Genomic DNA, 16684 nt, shown 5'->3' on the forward strand with positions numbered 1-16684 from the left:
GTCCTTATTCTTATGCCCAAGAATCTGAGGGTTTTTTCCCTGAACTCCGTGACTGTGATGTATAGAGCATCCTCAGTTTCTGTAGAATCTGAAGGGAACTGAAGGGCTCTCCAGGCCAGCAACTACACCATGTGTTTATATCCTTTATTTCCTTTTTCCCTCACCCAAGAGCAGGGAAGAAATCATCCAATGTGGCTGCATGTTTGGAGCTGCAGGCAATAGCATGTCCCTAAAAGTTTCTGCAAGCACAAGAGTAAACATGATAGCTTCTGGGCATGTTCCAAGAAAAAAACCCCCTTCTGCCTCTCCTCAATCTCCTTCTGTTTGTAGACATGAACACTGTCAACAGCATTTGCTTCACTCGGGGGAGCATATGCATCGCAATATGGCCTTTAATTACTCAGTTGTAAACTGTTCCTCAAGTAATATGGAATTGTATCCATATTGCTCTGTAACCTCAGATCACTGCTGCTCAGCATGGGCCCCTTGTGTGAGAGGTACGTGGAATTGCACAGTAACATGTTATAAAATATTTACATGTTTTAATGCTGCCTGTAGACAGTGTTAATTTTTAGCTTTGGAAGTCTTGCGAGGCTGCTCTTTGCAGTGCACCCACACACTCAGCACAGCTTTGGTCAGTGTTGACCTTGGAGGACAGATCCTCACTGACCTCTCAAGCTACAGCTGGAGCTATGACCTGAGAAAGGTTCTGGGGAGCAGTCATGCATGGGAATATGATTTGCAGTTGTGACGAATGTACACATCCTTGTGGGTTTATGCTGAAAAACTGCAAAAGTTCACCTGACTTCTTTTGGAATTCCTAATGATTGAAGTCTCTACTATGAAGTGTCTGTTGATTTCAGTGATATTGTTTGAAACACAGGCCTTAATTCTTCCACCAGACATGCTTGCACAGATGTAGTTACATAGAATTCTGCAGGGCTTAAATCTTACACTGCAATAGGCTGTGTTTTTTTTTTTTTTTCTTCTTTTTTATTTTTTTTTCTTTTTTAATGCCTGCTCTGTAAGTCAAGAATGGACACATTTAAATTTTTCAGAATCAAATGCATGACCTAACATTTCATGCAGAGTGTCAAGACATTGCAGAGTGTAATTTTAAGGATGAAAATAGGTATTGGTAAAAGGAAATGCTGATGTATTGAAAACTCTGCAGTCCCAAAGGATGCCACTGTAATGTAATTTGCTAAAGATTAAAGCAAGAGGGGAAGGGTCTGTACTGCCTGCCATACTGCACTAACAACAAACACAGCACATTTAAAAATGATTAATGGTGAGAGGATAAAAAACCTATTAATTTTAACAGATGTTAATAAACAGTATTTAATAGGAAGAAAGCTGTACAGGATGTCTGATATTTATTTATGTCTGGTCAGGGGTACAAAAAGAAAAGAGTATAAATTATTCCTGACATCTTGATTCTGTTGCATGTAGAAAAGCTATGCAGTTCTTTAGTTTATTATAAGCTATGTGACCTGTGTGTGGGGTTATGAAATGAAGTGTTGACAAATGCTTTCCTCTAAGCAGAAACAGTGCTGTCAGTCTGGAAATGTGGAATTGCTGTGCTTTAGCTAGCACTAACTCTTGGGCTCTGTTCCATCATTTTGAGGTGTTTGCTGTAATGTGTAACTTTGAAGAAAGGTGCTTTTTATCAAACCTAGGAGTAGGGCACTGGAAATAGTGTGCATGGCTGAGGACAAAGAAAAGGGGTAAGAAAGGCAGAGAGGGAGTGGTTATGATACTCTTTTTCCTTCAGAACCTTTGTTGTCCTATGGAAAAGGAGTAGTGTCCCAAGAAAGAAACCAGTTAAATAGAAAAACTAAAAATATCAGAACTCTATTATACATGAACACAAGGAGAAATACTGCAAATTAATTGCTGTGTGTAAAAGGAAGAGAAACCAGATCCATAATGGTGTAAGTCTACACAGCCCTGTGTGAATCAATGAGTAAATACTGAAGGAACAAATTGAGGGAGGAAGGTGCCTGGTTGGGCAGCATACACTCAGAATTGTGGGGCAGGGAGGATGCTGCATTCACTGAGGGTGTGGATGTGGAAAGAAGGGACAGAACCAAAGAAAAGCAAAGATGATGAAATCTCTTTCCCCTGCCCTGTGTGTATAAGACACTTGCTGCTGGATCTTTAGAGCAGATCTGGGTGTAGAGCTGTGGGTTGGAGTCAAGACTTTTGACTGCACAGAGCCAGGTACGGCTCAGTGGAAATCTGCTATTGAATAGGTAATTTTTAGATGCATCATTCTTGTCTCCCTCCATGGTTGCTATAGAAGGAAGCTTTGGTTTTCTTAGCTCAAGTACCTCTTGTCAATTGACTTCTTTATGATTTGAATGTACTTGCAATAAATCTCCCAGCCATGATAGATATGCAATCCTTGCTCAACAACTGCCACACTCTGTGTAAAAACATGACACATAGTCATGGAATAAAGACAATAGCACATTTCACTGCATTATCAACACCTGCACTTGCTGCGAGAATAAAATATATATATTAAATAGCAAAGCAGGAAGAGGCTGAGATGGAGACCAAGGGAGTACTGGGCAGGGGTCCTAAGGAGGAGAAGCCCTGTATAACACCAGACAGGCTACTGAAGGTTCCTAGAGGAGCTGTTGCCCTACTATTGAATAGGTTTCTGGGAAAAAGTGCTTAAGGAGGAAGATGATCTATGTTATGTCCCACTCTTTAAATTATAAAACCTTCAGCACCTCCTAATGCAGACAGAGCCCCAAGATATCATCATTTCTCTCTCAAAATTTAAGTCTAATTTCCACTGCAGTTTCACCACCACAATTCTTCTATAAGTTGCTTTCAAACTTTTGCGACTCTTTTCTCTCCAGAACTATGGACTTTTCCTCATTAATATATTTCAGAGAACCTTATCTCCTCCTCATCCTTCCTTATCCTTCATGGTGCTCCTATTGCCCCTGAACATCCTCCCAATGAAGCCTTTTTTCCTTTTTTTTTTTTATCTCTGTGGTGGCTGGCATCTCCTGCTGCCACACCTGTACCTGGTATTGTGGATTTTTTGGAGGAAAGGACTTAAACTCCCCCTCTTCTTCCAACCCAGAGGCAGACAGCAATTATGAAAACAAAAAAAATCCAATAGTGGAGACCTCAGGGATATATCTAGGGAGGAGCAGACATAGTCATCTCAGATGCAGCTGTGAAGTGCCCTGATCTTGCCCAAGTCTGAAGCCTTAATGCAGAACAGTTCTTGGAGAGAGGAGGATGATAACAGGAAGGTAACTGATGTGGGGACCACCTTCTTACCTACTTCTCTCACTGTTAACAGGTAGGCTTGCTAGATGGAATCATAATCCTGTTAAAAATGTTAGGATCTTAGGCTTGCTTATTTAATTTGTCAGGAAAAGAAAAATATCAAAGATTGGTCCAGCACCCATTCATAAACAGCTCATAAGACTTCAGCTGGTTTGCTGTTGCAGAATTACAATATTTATTCAAATTTCAAAAGAACCCTTTTTCTAAAATTTCTTCTTGTCTTCTCTGTGACAGGGCCAGGCCTGGGAGCATATATAATGCAGTCTACCTATTAAATGACCAAATTTACCTCAGCTGCCCAAAGCAGATAGAAGGCTAGATCTTGTAGATTAAAAAAAAAATGTAAAAAAATCAGTATTTAGTTTTATTTCTAGTGGATTAGGTCTTTGGTCCTTAGTATTTTCTCAGTCACCTCAGCCTAATTTCTGAGCACTAAAAGGGCCCAGAGACAATGACTGTATTTTTTTCAAATCCAAGAGCAGCCTGGTACTCTGTTACACACACTTCTCAACTCCTTTTTGTTTCTCATGCAGATTTTCCTTCTCTAAGGAAGCTACCTGGTATCTTGCTCCTGAGCAAAGCTCTAATCTGAGCTCTGGGGCAAGGCATACTCCCTTCATTAGTCATGAGCTACATTTGCATAGCAGAGTATTCTAAAATTCTCTCGGAATAGCAAGGAACAGGCAACCATTGCTAGCCTGGGGTCAGAGAGAAATTTCCTGTCAAGGCTATGTCATTCTATGTTTGTCTTGTATTTTCCTCCAAAGCAGGTGGTGAAGCATTGTTAGAGCAGGATATCAGATTAGACAGCCCAGGGCAATGTGTGCTCCTTTGTTCTCCTTCTTTCTGCCTCTGAGGCAGCTGGAGGTGGTGTACCTGTTTTCCAATCTCTCTGAGAGCCCAGGAAATGTCTGTAGCACATAGAATATTGCTTTTCACTGCAGATTCCTTATTTCTGTTGCAGACTAGTCCTGGATTCTTTAGTGAAAAGTGCTGTAGGAGTTTGTAGTGCAAAGTGGCCACCTGCACAGAGACTTTAAAGCTGTGTGACATTATGCTTCTCAATGCTTGTGCATTGCAAAGTGCAGGGAGGAGTGACCACACACAAAACCAGTCGAGACAGAACATGTGAGGAAGGGGGGATTCTGTTTTAATAGGAAGAGGACAGATATCATGGTGTCCCAGGTGGAAAGGGAAAGGGTGGGCAGCAAGAGCAGACTGTGCTTCTGCAACAAGTTTAATATTCAGGCTTTCATCTTTGCCTCTCGCTGAACATGTGTATGGTCTCTCAGCCAAAGACATGAACCTCCCAGCTGCCAGAACTTGTGTGGCCATCTGCAGAGTGCTGGGGTGCTGGTGCTATGTCACTGGGGTCCTGTACAGAACAAGGCCATCAGATCTGAGGCCACACGCAGATTTTGTCCAGAATTCCCTCCAGAGTACAAAACTGCATTACTGAGCCTTAATTCTATTTTCACTTATCATCTCCAGCTGTTTCAGCTGGTACTAGTTCTTTTATTAGTAACAGCTGTACCAAATTTCAGAGGCAATGCTCTTGTTAATTTTGCCTGAAGCGGATTCTGAATGTCTTGAAATATCCCTAATCCAATTCTGTGTTTAATATTCAACAGCAAATGTGAAGACCAGAAACATAGCCTAATACAGAGAAAGAAGAATATATTATTAAGTGAGTAGGCTACTTTTAGCTTTTATCTTTCTGTTACTATATTTGTTTTGGGGTTTATGAACATAATAAATTTCAGGGACTAAGTGGAGTCTATTCAGTCTATTAAGGCTCATTTTTTTTTAATACTCTAATCCCCTCAGGATACTCTTTGCCCTAATTGTTTCTTGAATGATCCTCCAGTGTTTAAGCTTCAGCCTCTGACTCATAAGCTATTCTGCATACACTTGTGGCCCTGTGTAAAGAAAAATGGGACATACGACATCTGTTTCAAATTTGTTTTTCTTTACTTTGCAATTATGCCCCTTGTCCTCTTATCTGTCTCCCAGAAAAAAAAGAATAAGTGTGTTTGACATTAACAATACTGTTTAAGATTTTATATACCAAAATTAAATCTCCTCAGACTGCTTTTTTATAGCCTATAAATTCAAATTTTATGGTCTCTTCTCATGCCTCTTTGTCCTCATATCAATAGGGCTGCTCTTCTTCTGAACTTTACAAACATTACAAACATTAGTCAGGCCCATGGAGCTGTGTGGGCCAGAAGGATAGATGGCATTGAAGGGAGTCACTGGTTTTGACTTGAGACTTAAATTCCATGTATATTTTCACATTATATATTTTTAAAAATTTCTATTTTAAAATTCTTTTGCATTATTTGGATTAATCTCTTTCAAAAGGAAATATTTATTTTTAACGTCAGTATTTTTAGACCAATATCTATTATTCACATTATAATTTTATTTCTGTAGAAGTCTTACTGAAAAGTGACAAAAGATCTTTTAAAAAAGTCCAGTCTATGTTCCTGGTAAAACAGCTTATTTCTCTGTATTTTCTAAGTGATTTTTCCAGCCTAATTTGAAGAGTCTTCCAAATTTGCTTGGAAACTATTTTAGTCTTATAGAACATAATTTCAGGAAGGATATTTGTCTGACATTCAGTCTGAATTTCCCGTTTTTGCATTCATGTAATGAATGATATGTGTATTTTGATGTATTGTACTAAAGGATGACTCACAACCCATAGCAAGAGCCCCTTCCCTTGTCCTTTAATCCTGTGCTTAGCCAAGCTACACACACTCAGTTCTTTTAATTTCCGTTTAATTCAGCCCCACTGTGCCCTGAGCATTCATTCCTGTTCCTGCTTTCTGAGCTCCCCCCAAGTGCCCCTGGGGGATTGAGCACTTGTCCTGCAGTTGTGCCAGCTGCCAGAGAAAAAGGCAATGGAGCCATCACAATTTACATTAACTATAGATTTGCTCCCATCTCATGCATGCCTGCTGTTGTATTGCAATGTGATGCCTTCACTTAGGCACTCTCAAACTGCTTGAGTATTTTCTGTAGTTACATCTTCCTTGCAAATAGGTCTTACAAACAACACTGTCACTCACATTTCTGATCTAGCACTGACCTTTCCCACATTTCTCACTGACGTTATTTCATGTATAAGATTAAGGTCCTCTCAACAGCCATACCAGAGCATGTATTTATTTTAACGTATCTACTCATGGGAATTTTTAAGTGTATTTCTATGATTTCCAGATCTGTTCTATTTCCTCACCACAACCAGTTTCTGATGCACTTTCCTAGTTACTAAATGCAAATTTTATATTATACAATATTATGTTTTTCTATGTATTTGAAATCTATATCATATTTATACTTTAAATTTCTATATAGTACTATGTTTTAACCTTTAAATTTCCTTAAGATTCTTTCCTATTTGACACGATCGATAAAAAAAACTTCACCTGGTTGTGAACTGCTGTTTTTATCATTGGTTTGCGTTTTTTATTGCAGAAATTTTAGATTACACTAGGTTTTTGTATTCAAGTGGCTGATTTTCATCTAGATAAGCCTTAGACACTGTATTTACTGTAGGAAAATATAGAATGCAAACTTTAAAATGTAATCAAGAACTTTTCTGAAATGATACAAAAACTCTTATGTTCTAGGTGTGGGATTTTTTTTTTTCACAGAAGAAGAAGGAAGAGAGGGGAAAACCATTAAATGGTGAGTGGTGGAGGAAACAGTCTCGTCAGTCTATGTTTTCTTATTCAGGAGAGATAGAAAAACAGGAAAAAGGCAGAGTATTTGGAAAACATACCCGTTTTATTCTTTTCATCATAAAGAAGTGAGGACAATAAGGAGGAGAAAATAAGAACAGTAAATTTTCTACTTTATAAAAAATGTGCTTCTGATTTTTCATATTAAAATATGAGGACCTTAAATGTTTGTTCTTACTGATGGTATTTTGAGGACAGTATGGAAAACACTGATGAATTTTCAGTAGCTCCCAGGGGTGAAACAGTGCTTAAGGTCTGTGTAAAGTGTATCTGTGTGTCTGGGTTGGCCCTTTCTCAGGCTCTTTTCTACTCCCCACCCTCTTTTCCTGTGACTGTTGATGCCTGTAATCCTTCATTGACATAGTTACCAACAAAAGAGAGGTTCTGTACCAGCTTGCACAGGGAGGTCAAGCACCGTGTGTCAGCCTGCAAGCCGTGCAGCAGCCATGGGTGTTCCATCAATGAAACACACAGCAGAGAGGCAGTGGAGTGGAAAATATGGTGATAAGTTCTGGGACATTGCTTTTGCAGCCACACACCTTAGTCTTGAATTGCTCCATTTGCTGAGTCTAGGGGGAGGTTTCCAGCTCCAGGATCTATAATTTTCTCCCTGCTGCTTTTCGTTGACAAATGTCTCTGGTGGTGAGTGTATGAAACGTGATAGACTGATTGGCCTTAAAGGGAATGCTCTGCTGCCCAGAGACTGCTCCTGGACCTTCCAGCAACTGCAGCAGCATGCTTCAGCTGAGCACTACCCTTGGCTCTGTGTGCCTCACTCCACCAAAGGGCAGGATTCAACCAAAGCTCATGTCTCAGAATCCCGAAGCCTTTTTCTTTATTACACTAGAGAAAATCAATTGTAGTCACACAAAAAAGTAGGTCATGAAGGTATGTACTCTTTCCCTCTCCTTGAAATGAAAAATGTAGATGATTAATCTCTATGCAATCTATTTCCAGCTTTGGCTTCCAAGCAGATGCTGTCAGAGAAAGTCGTACTTTTATTCTTTACCCTGAGGGACACGAGGCAGAAGACAGAAAAATGGTATCCTCTATGTTTAGAACTCTAAGTAACAATAACTATATAAAAAATAAGAAGTCTATGAGGTCATGTGGATTAAACCATAATAAAACTGGATTAAACCAGTAAATATCACAGCAAATACTGTGAAAGCTTTGTGAATAATGGGAAGAGCTTGTCTGGGTGTAAGTACAAAATGAATGGCAGCCCTTTGTGGTGTGCATGATAGCCTTCTTATGGACGGCTGTGGGGCAATACAGAAAAAAATAAGGAGTGCACCTAAGTGATAGGGAAAGATAATTTTCAGGCATTCTCCTGAAGGTAAACTAGTGAAAGAAGACCAGAGAGCTGAAAGAAAAATATTTTTCTCATTAAAAGGCAATGATCAAAGAAGGAAAACAGCTGGTAAGTCAGAGGGCAATATCACTAGGATCAATTGCTGTACAAAAGAGAGGTTAACCATCACATACTGGGGTGTTTAGTATATTAGGGGAGGATAGCTGGCAAGTGAAAATACTTCAAGATATCCAATATTTTATCGCAGCTGCTGTAAAGCTTGAATGTCCCCCTCCCTTTGACTGTGGTTCAGTTATGCAGGGAACTTGAAACTCAAGTCTACTCAGGAATTTTCAGTCTACTCCTTGGAAATTCAATGAGACCATAAAAGTTTCTTTTCAGAAGCAGCTTTTCCAACACACTAATGGGATTAAATGCTCAACTCCTGTTGACTCTTAATGTAAGTTAGGCATCTGACTTCCCTTTATGCCTTTGAAAAACTCCTTGTTAATCTTCACAGTTTACAATTTGCCCTCTGAGACTGCTCTCTCTTAAAATAAATAGACTCTGATCCTCCTGAGAGTTTGAAGGGCTCTACATATTGAAGAATTCTCCCAGGAATGCAGTATATGTGGTGAGGGAGACGTCTCATTCATTATTTTGCCCAGGATCACTTATGCAGTTTTGTGCATAAATAAGAGCCTAAACATTCACCACTTCAACTAATAAATGAAAGTAAAGGTGCACAGCAAAGTATCACAGTCATGTGGTGGAGTGCTGTAAGAGCAAAGCTAAATCACTGTGGCAGTATATGATGCATGATTGCTAAAGTTTGATGTTATTTAATGGTACTACCCAGGCAGGAAATCTGCACCACATTCCACAGCCTGTACACCTGTTTGAATTCTGTTTAAGGAGAAAGTAAGCAGAGAAATGTCCTTGCCCAAACATCACATATTATAAAGAAACACTCCCATTGCCTCTTTCTAGACTTACAAAGTCACAAATCTTCTATAGTTTTGAAATAAGCTGCACTACTTGAGCTGATGCTCTGAAAGTGTCATCTGCAGACATCTTTGCTGCTTTAATAATTTATGTGGCTTTATGTTCTCCAAAATTTATTACTCATGACTTGATTAGTGGCCATATCACATCCTGAACTAACATCATCCTTCACTAAACCATAAACAGATGTGTGTGCTTCACACCTGCTAGATAATTGACATTCATCTTGTCACTCTATTGACATTCTTAAAAAGAGCAAGTGGAAGATAGAGACAGTATATAGAGGCAGAACAAAGAACATGGAAGCACCAATCAGGAAAAGACCTGGAAAAGTAAATGTGTATTCCCTGTGTCAATCAAATACCAGCTGAATCAAAGGTAATCTGAGCTTCTAAATTTAATGATCTCTGAAGCAGTGAAGCAAGCTTAAACAGATAATCCCTACAAAGGGTGAATGATAACATAAAGCAGTGAAGCCACAAATATTTCAGATTCAGTCAAAGAAATTCACTGTGATTGTTCTCAGGTCTGGAAAACCTTAACACAGAGAGACCAACCCTGAGACAAGATTAAGGATGCTTTTTTATAAGTCATAATGAAACTGATAACTAAACAGAAAGAGCAGGTGTACCTTGGAGGAAAAGAGCAATGCCTTTTCCTAAAGACAGAAGACACTTACTGAGATTCTCAGCAAAAAATGAATTCAAATCCTCATATTTTATATAAAATCAAACACTTATGTTTCTTTTTTTTTTTCAGTAGACTTTCTGAGAGAAGGTAATTTGAGAGAGAGTCCTCTTGCTGGTAGACCAGAACTGTCATCCTCTCATAGCCTGAAATTGACACCTGAGAAGTGAGTGATTCAGTGGAAGCCAAATTTACATTTGTAACATGCTTGAATTTCCATGCAAATCTAAACTAAACTGATTTTGCACAAATTTGCATAAAGATTTAGGAAGATTCCTTAACTTTATTCTTCTAGATGTCATACAAAAAGAAACAACTTCACAAACATTGAGCAATTTATATCATTATTTCTATTTCTGATTAGTGAGTCTAGAATGAAGGCGAGGCCTTCTTTGCATACTTCTGAAGTTATGAGTCTGTCTGAGCAATCTGTGCTGTTTTGTTTTCAATCTCAGTCCCTGGGGTGATGGTTTCTGGCTCGTGTGTCTGCCAGCCAAACAACAAACACAATTGTTTTCAGAAAAAGAAGACACTGAGCATATTTATCTATATTTAGCACAACCACAAGATTTGCAAGCCTTTTCATTACTAGTGAAATTATTCCTGTGTCACCACTCATACACTGACGGATGTTTTGTGAAACCTGATTAAAAAATGTAGCAGTGAACAGTGCTGAGATACTCGAGTTAGCTCTGAGCTTGCTATTTGGGGCACTAAAAGCTGTGTGGTACTTCAGAACTTGGCTGTATGTAGGTTCCTCAGCAAACCCAGCACCCTGCAAGGTGTGCTCACACTATGCTATTTCTCACAGCACAGTAACTCTGTGTGTCCTGGGTGGATAAGTGTCCCTCTATTCCTGCACGGCTCAAGTTGGTGAGGGGAGTTTACTCATCCTTATGGGAGAGCACTGCTATGGCAACATTTTTGAAACAGACGTGGTATTCTCAATGGCAGCTGGTTTCCACTGCAGAAGCAACAATTGGTCTGCATGAGATTTGGAATATATACAGGGGTAATGGGTCCTTCCTGCAGTGGTTGCCATCAAAAAAGTCATCATCTATTGGCAACTCTGCCAGAGCAAGACAACCAGAGTGCCTGACTCTGTGGGCTGCAGCAATAGTGACTGTAATAGCTGCTCTACTGCGTGGTTAATGTAATGTAATCTCTAGCACTGAATACATCTGACTACCTGTAAAGTTGTGGCAAACTTTGCTAGAGTGTATAAATAGAGGAGAGTGGAGAATACTTTACTGCAGGGGGATAGAAAACAACAACATAAGTCAGTGGAACATCTTTCAACTAATTATTCTTTCCCATGCTAGTTAATTTTTGCTCTTCAAGAAAGGTGTTACTAATGTTTATTTTGGTTTTAAATGTTACTAGGAAGTGTTAATGGCTTCTCAAAGTGCTTGCTACAGTACTGCTTAGCTGCAGTTAGAATAATTATTGAAATTGTTTTGGCCAAAGAAGGGAAGGATCTTTTTTGCTTTTTGAGATATGTGCCGAATGTATGGTTACTGGCTTACTGCAATTTATGTTTCATTTAACAGCTGGACCCAGATATGTACTTTCTGCCAGTAGTTGTTTTCACAAGGCCCAGAGGTGGGGTTCAGATCACCACAGAGGCTCTATTTTACCTTTCTTCTTGCACACTCACATCCCCATTTTACTCCTCAGCAAGGAAGACTTTATTTTGGATTAGGGTCCCCCATGATATTTCAAAATAGTGTAAGGATGATTGAATCCTTATATTTATCTTCACTTAGAAAATAACCTTCAACATTAGAATGATTTTGCATCCCTCTTCCACCAGTATTGCAGACTCCAAACCTCAATCTTGGGGTTCTGGCTTACAAAAAAACCACAAAATAATACTGATGGAGACAGATAATGTACCGAAATTACCAAATCTCCAGTACTACACAATTTACATAAAATGTATTTTACCAAAATGAAATGCTTTCCTCATTAAAACTGTTCCCCATAAATGGTACATAACTTTTATTTATTACTTTCTTGCAGATTTTGAGAAATGTGTGTACACTATTTGCCTCAGTGTAGGTGCTCTGTTAATTTTATTGCGTGTCAAGAGAACAAGTGATGAACATTGTATCTGTGTTTAGGGACATGCAGAATAAACTGATTAATTTTCATCAGAGGATGTATTATAATATTCTACAAAATACTGTGCACAACCATAAAATACTAGAAGACATAGTGTGCAGTACAATTACTGCATGACTGCAAATAGTTTCCAGCTCTATTTTTTTCTGGAAAAATTGATCTACTGGCACATAAAGTTCCATACCTTTAAAATGACTCTAGATGAGCTGGCAAAAAAACCCAAAAAAAAACCCCCCAAAAAAACCTGTTAAAAGAAAGGTGTCATGATATAACTCAGAATGCAGCCTCTAATGGCTCTTCATGAGCTATAGGTAACTTATTAACATTTACATTATAATTTCATTTTCAAGGTTGGTAGTCTAGAGGCAGATGTTTCTGTGTACTAAATACAAGCGTACTCCAGTTCCTCTGCTGGAGGGAACTTTCAGAGAGCAGGAAGTTGTGTCAGGGGAGGTTTAGGTTGGATATCTGGAAAAAGTTCTTCCCCCAGAGGGTGGTTGAGCACTGGAACAGCTTTCCAGGGAAGGAGTCACAGAACCAAGCCTGAGACTGTTCAAGAAGCGTTTGGACAATGCTGTCAGGCACATGGTGTGACTCTTGGGGATGGTTCTGTGCAGGGCTGGGAGTTGGACTTGATGGTGATTGTGGGGTCCCTTCCAACTCAGTTTATTTTGTGATTCTGTGAATATTATGAGCTACTGCTACATTAGTACTCATTTTCTAGTAATATTTCCAATGTATCACAGTCCACATATTATGAGATTTTAGTTGGAAAAAAAAAATCCATTACCCTTTTCTTTTTTTTGTAGATTTCTCCCTCTCACAGATCTGTCCAAGATGCAGTTCCTCCCCCATGGTTGCCTCAGCAAGCCTTAGGTCCTTGTGTGCTTTTGACCCTTTCAGCAGGCAAACCAAAAACCTACAAGTCAGTGTGAGGGGAAACAAAAGTAAATATTCCAGCCCAGCAGGACCTGTGGAGCGGTGTGGCCAGTGGAAAACACGCCCAGGCTAGAATGACCAGCCCGTCTCCAGCCGAAGGGGCGCTTCCCCACCACGAAGCCGGGTATTGCGCCTAAGGCACTAAACTGCCTTCCGGACGTTGGCCGCTGTGAAACTCCGAGCCGCAGGAAGAAGAGGCGTCTCTCAGTCTCTTTAGTTTAATCGGGTTTATTAGGTCCCGAGGGACCAAACACTCCCAATGGAACCAGGAAACGATAGCTGGGAGCAAAGAGCTGAGAGCCCCGAGGTGAGGAAAACCTCGGGTTTTAAGGGAGATGGGAGGGGTGAGGGGTAACAAATCAGGAGAGGGAAGGGAAGGATACATTGGGGATTGACATAACAGTAAAACGAATCATGTACAACTAAGGGAGGGGCCCCGGCCCCTGAGCCAATCACCCGACACCCTGGCCAGAAGCTTCTGGAAAAGGAGGCAGGGGTGCCGAGTGACAGGCAGGCAACCGGGGGTGGGGAACAAAAATGATACATGTGATAACCATAGAAACTGGGGAGGGGTTTGGGGATTGACAGTTAACTGGGATTGGGGCAGGACCTTTTAACATGAACGATGGGGGTGAACAGAACAAACGCAAAACGAACCACAACAGATCTGGACTCTGAAGCTGTCCTATACCTGAACTCATTGGTCTTTGGAAGTTACTCCAGCTTAATGTCAATGCCCAGAATCAGGAAGTGAGTCTGTGTCAGTGTTTCAGTTTTCATAAAGAATGAACTTCTGTAATTTGCCTCCCACTGAGCCCTCTAAGGGTCCCTCTGAAACTTACCTTCCTGAGTCTATGAGATGGTGCAGCTGGGAGCACGTTGGCCCGGTTTGTTCTGAGATGGATGAAGGCTGGATGATGATTTGCTGAATGAAGATGAGATTTTGTAACTTTGCTGAATGAAGATGAGATTTTGTAACAAAAAAAATTCAATGTCCTCTTCTGGACATCATGACGTCTGTACACTCTGAATTGTCAGATAAGGATTCACTCTGGGCTCCAGAAAACAAGGGGGTACTTATCCCTCAAAAGCTGGTATATGTCTGTCTTAAGACAAACAAGTGAGCAAACAGACCAACAAAATGAAAAGGTAAATATCCTTCTTGATGCTTTTGCTCTTCAAATGCTGCCAGTGACACATAGCCTCTTAAAAGCAAAATATTGCTTGATTAGAACCAAAGACTGACTGAGAAATCATATGATAAACTACTAATCTATCTATATGATTTCTGTCTTCTTCCAAGTCTCACTTTCTTTTAGTTCAGAGATAGCCTCTGTTTCTCCCCATTATTCACTCTTGGCAGCTCTTGGTCTGTTCGATTTTTTAACCATCCATCTCTTTTGAACAATATTTTGAGCGTTTTTAGTGTCTCTCACTTTGTAAGATGGTCTCTAAAAATCTGGAATGGGATAGGATGCTTATAGAGAAGAGTTTTAGCTATCATAATTCAGGTTGTATGCTGATTATTTATATGTGAGAAAATGTTGCATTTTTTTCTTTTTTGCACTTCCTAAAGCTGTCACAAATAAACAATGTTAAGGCATATAGGAAATATTGCAGTGTAAATAATAGCTAAGCTGATTTCTTAATGTATTGAATAGGAAGTAATCCTATCTGCTACAGCATTATCCTATGAAATATGAATAAAAGACTTGAAAAAGGAAAAAGACAGCTGTATAATGTTTATCTATGCTATTCCATTTCAGCATCTTTATTTAAGATGTTGGATTATCATTCCACAGACAATTTGAAATGGGAATTTAATTAGTTTATAGTAATTGTAGCCTGGTAGTAATAGAATTTTTTTTATTGAATATGGTACAGCATAAAGCAATGACAGCTGGGCACTTTATAGAAAACAGGATGTGTAGTATTCTGTTATTAGGATCTGTTGTTCATTATTTCCAACAGTATTTCCTGAGCTGATTGTACATAGTCTCTGTAGCATATAGCATTCTTTCTGACTTTATCTGAGGAGGTATATCTCAGCAGATTGTCTAGAATAGCTTGGCTCTATTAATATCAAAAGGAAGAGAGTTTAAATAACAGAAAATTACATATAATAAGAAACTTTACAGTTCTGATTCCAGGATGTAATGTTATATATTGATAAATTAAACAGCAGCAGGCAAGACTCTGGATTCTGTTGTCTGTACTAATGAGCTGTCAGTGTGGTCTCACGTTTGGTTGTTGCGGTCCTGAAAGATGGTTTGGATGAGGACAGTCATCTGTAGGATGGAAACTTGGAAACACAGATCTCCAAAGCTATTCTGCTTTGGCTGGTCTTGGTGCCAGAGATAAAATTCTGGCTGTGTATAATTTGCTAACACAGGCATAGCCTGAGAGATGTCATAACTACCAATTTCCAGACCATTTTCTTGATATTATCTATTTGACAAAAAAGATAATCCCATGTTAAGTGGTAAAATTCTTTACAGAATTTAATAAAGCCTGCAACCTTAGAAACATCAACAACTACTTCCCTTCCCTTCAGAAAGATAATCTAGTAGGTTTAACTCTGAAGCTTTGTTAAATCCCCAGTTTTTTAACAATGGCTGGTTTTGTAGTTACATTTTCAACATGGAGAAAAACAAGAACAGAGATCATGTTTATTTTTAATATAAACCTCAGTTTCAAAAAAAATTCAATATTTTCAGCAGTCTTGGATATGAGTGAAAATGAAATGAATGACAGGTTCTGTGGTATCATCCCATAGAAAAGCTCTAAATGTTGTTTTTAATATAATTTTCATTTCAAATCAGCTTAATTATAGAGTAATCAATACGGTTCACCAAATACCTGTAATATTGCTGACCCAACAATAAATTTGGGATGTAATATTTCATTGGCTTGCCTCCGTTTGCAAAATATTACATTACATTAAATTACAGAATCATCTATACTTAACCTTGTGTACACATGTGCACACATATACACATTTTGCTTAGTTAAAATAGTTTGTGTCATGAAACATGATTTATAATTAACAAAATATTTTTTCTTTCCAGTTAATAAAAAGATACTCTGATTTTATCAAATTATGTCTCATATAAATGGGAAACCAAATTAATTAATAAAGAGAAACACTTCATATGAATGCTAAATTATGTTTCCCTCTATTCATTAACAGCTTATGGTTCATTAGGCCATTAAATTTTTAAACTCCAGTCCCTCTTTATCAGTTTCAACAAAACCATTAAAATTAATCTTTATATGACTGCCACAACTCTCTCCCTTGAAATCAGCAGTATAATTATGAATAGTCATTACCTGGTTAATTTCTAGTACAAAAAATCTTTGCATCTCACTAGTGGTCTAAGATGAAAATATAAAAATGTCTGCTTTTAAAATTCAAGGATAATTGCTTCCAGCAAAACTAAGTAGTCACATTTAATTTTTTAAAATCAGAACCAGGGAAATATTTGTTTAAGTAGTTATATTAGGTTTAGAGGGAAAAAAAATAAAGTGACTTAAACTGCAGCCATGGTAAAATGTTACAATACTAGAACCC

Source organism: Agelaius tricolor, unplaced genomic scaffold, assembly GCF_023055355.1.
Source record: "Agelaius tricolor isolate 1412-34295 unplaced genomic scaffold, bAgeTri1.0.p SCAF_6, whole genome shotgun sequence".
Classification (NCBI taxonomy): Eukaryota; Metazoa; Chordata; class Aves; order Passeriformes; family Icteridae; genus Agelaius; species Agelaius tricolor.